General features: G+C 42.9%; 1 long non-coding RNA gene across 1 annotated transcript; it reads right to left on the bottom strand.

Moving 5' to 3' along the window:
* LOC109844453 lies at positions 971 to 2,727 on the bottom strand. The gene is made up of 2 exons (XR_002248034.1): positions 2,580 to 2,727; positions 971 to 1,459 (listed from the first exon to the last, which is right to left on the bottom strand). It is a non-coding gene; the product is annotated as an uncharacterized LOC109844453 (long non-coding RNA).

Below are 4,066 nucleotides of genomic sequence, written 5' to 3'. Positions count from 1 at the left end.
GGGGACTTTTATCCCGAATCCTAAGTAGGGATGAGTCAGCGTCTAACAAGCGTTGCCGAGTGCCATATTCCCGTAAGAAATGGCGAAGTCTATGTATTCAAAGTCATAGCACCAAGTCTAAGTGAATTAATTCTCTTAGCGCAACGTTACATGTGAAACGGGTTTTAATAATTCACATGCTAGCCCGATTCAAACGGTAATCGGTAAAGGCACATCAAATCCGTTGAAGGCTGGGGGTTTGCCAAAAATCTTAAGTCTACGTCTAACACACGTAGCCGGTTTAGTCTTTCACCAATTGAAAAAGACACCAGGGTCTAAGCCTGGGGAATTTACCTCGAAGCCTAAGAAGGGGTAAGTCAACGCCTAACACGCGTTGCCGTTTAGTCTACTCCCATGAGAAAGACAAAGCCTATGTATTCAAAGTCATAGCACCAAGTCTAAGTGAATTAATTCTCTTAGCGCAACGTTACATGTGAAACGGGTTTTAATAATTCACATGCTAGTCCGATTCAAACGGTAATCGGTAAAGGCACATCAAATCCGTTGAAGGCTGGGGGTTTGCCAAAAATCTTAAGTCTACGTCTAACACACGTCGCCGGTTTAGTCTTTCACCGATTGAAAAAGACACCAGGGTCTAAGCCTGGGGAATTTACCCCGAAGCCTAAGGAGGGGTAAGTCAACGCCTAATACGCGTTGCCGTTTAGTCTACTCCCATGAGAAAGACGAAGTCTATGTATTCAAAATCATAGCACCAAGTCTAGGAGAATTAACTCTCTTAGCGCAACGTTACATGTGAAACGGGTTTTAATAATTCACATGCTAGCCCGACTCAAACGGTAGTCGGTAAAGGCTCATCAAACCCGTTGAAGGCTGGGGGTTTGCCAAAAATCCCACAAGTATTATGGTTGATTATTCCATACGTAGTGGTTGATTATTCCATACGGAGTAAGACATCATAATAAATGAGACATAATGAATGAAAAAGACATATTTTCTATTAATAAAATTGAGTTTGCAGGTACAAGAGTTACAATCAATCTACATGAAGTTTGTGACTACAGGCTTGCTGTTCAAGTTTAGTCAATTCCTCTGTATAAGTTCGCTCAAGCTCACACTGCAATGCAACCTTGAAGGATTCCTCGGTGAGGGATAATGTTTTCGCAGCCTCTTGTTGGATCTTGGCTAACTTCCGTTTCGAGAGCTCCAATTTTCCGGATATCACAACTCGTGAACGCTCCAAGTCATCCTTCGCCATCCCCAAGATAGCCAAGGCCTCCATTTGATCCACCCGACTTTGTTGCGTTTGAATCTCAAGTCCAGCCGAAGCCCGAGTGTCGTGCCATGCTTGTAGACGAGATTCCATCCAAATGGCTGTGTACGTTGAGCTACCAGCAGTCTTCAACTCTTGTAACCGTCGGAATTCGCGCTCCAGCCGGTCCAAAGCGTCGACATAGCTAATCTGCAATAAAGATCAACAGCTCAGTCAGATCAAGAATCGAGATACATAAATCGAAAGACTAAAAGGGAAATTGCGAATCTTTAATTGAAATTCTATAAAATGGAATTTTCCAATTAAAGGTCTAATTAAACCTATACGACATTCTCGGTTCAAGTTAAGTGTCACAGAGTTAAATACAAAGAACTCGGTCATGTACAAGTTTGAATTCAAGGCATATACAAGGGTTCGGCTATATACAAATTCGAATTTGGATTATATACAAGAGTTCAACCATATGCAAGAGTTCAATCACATATACACGAATTCAATCATAAAGGTTCTCAACCACATACAAGTTTGGATTCCATTTTGAGGATTCATGGAAAATATCAAGCCTATCACCAGATAATCATCTGCTGAGGAGAAAGCCAGTTATAAATAGATCAATGCTTACTGATATGCGAGATGCATGTCCTGAATCAATACTTTTCAGCTCAGGAGTTGTAGAGCAGTGCACTAGACAAAAAAAATCCGGAAGTTTCTCGCTTCCAGTTCAAAATTGCCTAAATAATTCCTTATTATATGAAAGGGGATTTCAACCTGTTGCTATTTGACATGGATGACGAATTTAGTCCAGGTAAAATTGAAACAGATGACTTGCAGAAGATCATACATCATCGGAAGCTTTGATGCATAAAAAAAAATATATATATATATATATATACTTTGAAAGAGCAGGACACACTCAGACATCAACCCAGGTCAAATTTCGGCCAATCATCAAAAAAAAAAGAGAGAAAAAATTCGGTTTTCCCCCAAGATCAGAGAGTTGAAGGCGTCAAACATCAAGCCATGAACACAACAAACCCAGGTCAAATTTCGGCCAGCTCCTCAAACCCCATATTCAAGATTCGGTTCTCCCCCAAGATTAGAGAGTTGAGACCGCAGATATCAAGCCATGAACACAATCAAACTCAAAAATTCGATCATCATTCAAAGCTCAAGTTCAGGTTTCGGTTTTCCCCAAAATTCAAGAACTAGGGCTTCGATTTTTTTAGGTCAAAATTCAAAAAAAATCAGCCACAAATCAAGCCCAAACATGAAGAGTAGAACGAAATTGAAACAAAAAGGGTACATTCACCTGAAATTCGAAGAAGAATCAAGGAGGAGAGGAGTCCCGTCGAAGTGAAATCCACCAAGTGCTCGAACCCGAACTGAGCAGCCGACACCCTAGAGTCCAATCGGTTGTAGAGGGATTGAGGAGAAGGAGATGAAGGATTTAAAGGCAGGGGAGTTTTATCTCGGTTGGAACTCTTGAGCTGAAGGAGTTCTTGAACAAAGGAGATGGGGAAGAACAAGGACCTGGAACCGAAACTGAGGAAGAAGGAAGAAAGAAATGGGGTTTTTACCCCCTTCTCCCAAATTCCGACCCGCGTTCCGCGGGTCGGACTTGTGTCCGACCCGCGTGCTCACGGGTCGGATCATTCCGACCCGCGATCACGCGGGTCGGATTCATCTGACCCGCGTGAACGCGGGTCAGACCCAGTTCAGTGTCCGTTTTGCAGTATTTTCGCCCGTTTTCGTCCGTTTTCAAAATTTTCGAAGGTTAACCTCATCTCCCGGACAATTTCACGGCATTTTTGTTCATATTTGGAATGTTCAGAGTTCGAATTCATTTCCCGGATAATTGAGCAGCATTTTCAGTCAGATTTGGAATTTTCAGAGCCCAATTCCGTTTCCCAGATAATTTCGAGATATTTTCGTCTATTTTCAGAATACTCGAGACCCAATTTTATATTTTGGGTGATTTCGTGATTTTTTGCCTATTTTCGGAATATTTGAAATCCAAACTCCAACGGGTACATGAGTCTAAACTGTTTCCCATTTTGACAGGAAGTTCCTAAAGAATATTACAGATAATAATTCTTAAGGATAACCTGACAATCTCCGGCGGGTACACGAGGTTAAACTGATTCCCGAAACTCCCAGGAGTACACGAGTATAAACTGGTTCTCCTCAGGTTAACACGAAACCCTAAGGTCAACGCCGGTCAACACGTAGCCCTAGGTCAACGCCGGTCAACGCGCTGCGATGAAAGTCAACGCCGATCGATTCGAAACGCTAAGGTCAACGCCGGTCAACGCCGATCAACGCGTAGCCCTAGGTCAACGCCTGTCTACGCGTTGCAAGTGATCTAAAAGTCAACTCAATGACATATCAACAAAAAAATCCACTCACCAATTCCGGTTCAAGGCTTCAATAACGGTCAGACGATAAACGCAGTACCGAGAAAATCCTAGCTATTCGACAAAATACAGAATACGCTAAAATATGGAGAAGTCAAGAATCGAAACCATCTGTAGGTCCTTTAACACCGACTGAAGGTGGGGATCCATCATATCCAAAGCGTTTCAGACTCCTCTATAAAAGAATGAGGCTGAAACACTTTGGAGGGGGTATCTGTAGGCGTCTAAAATTGTCTACGAAAGCCCGCACGAAACTCGAAGCAATGAATGGGCGAGTCAAGAAGATTCGTCAAACCAACTCGTGCGCGTCGGTCAAACGCGTGCACGTCAATCAGCTCGTGTGCGCCGGTTAACGTGCGCACGTCAATCAACTAGTGCGTGC

Source organism: Asparagus officinalis, chromosome 1, assembly GCF_001876935.1.
Source record: "Asparagus officinalis chromosome 1, Aspof.V1, whole genome shotgun sequence".
Lineage (NCBI taxonomy): Eukaryota > Viridiplantae > Streptophyta > Magnoliopsida > Asparagales > Asparagaceae > Asparagus > Asparagus officinalis.
The sequence above is the reverse complement of the archived record's forward strand: the minus strand, read 5'-3'. Positions and strand labels throughout refer to the sequence as shown.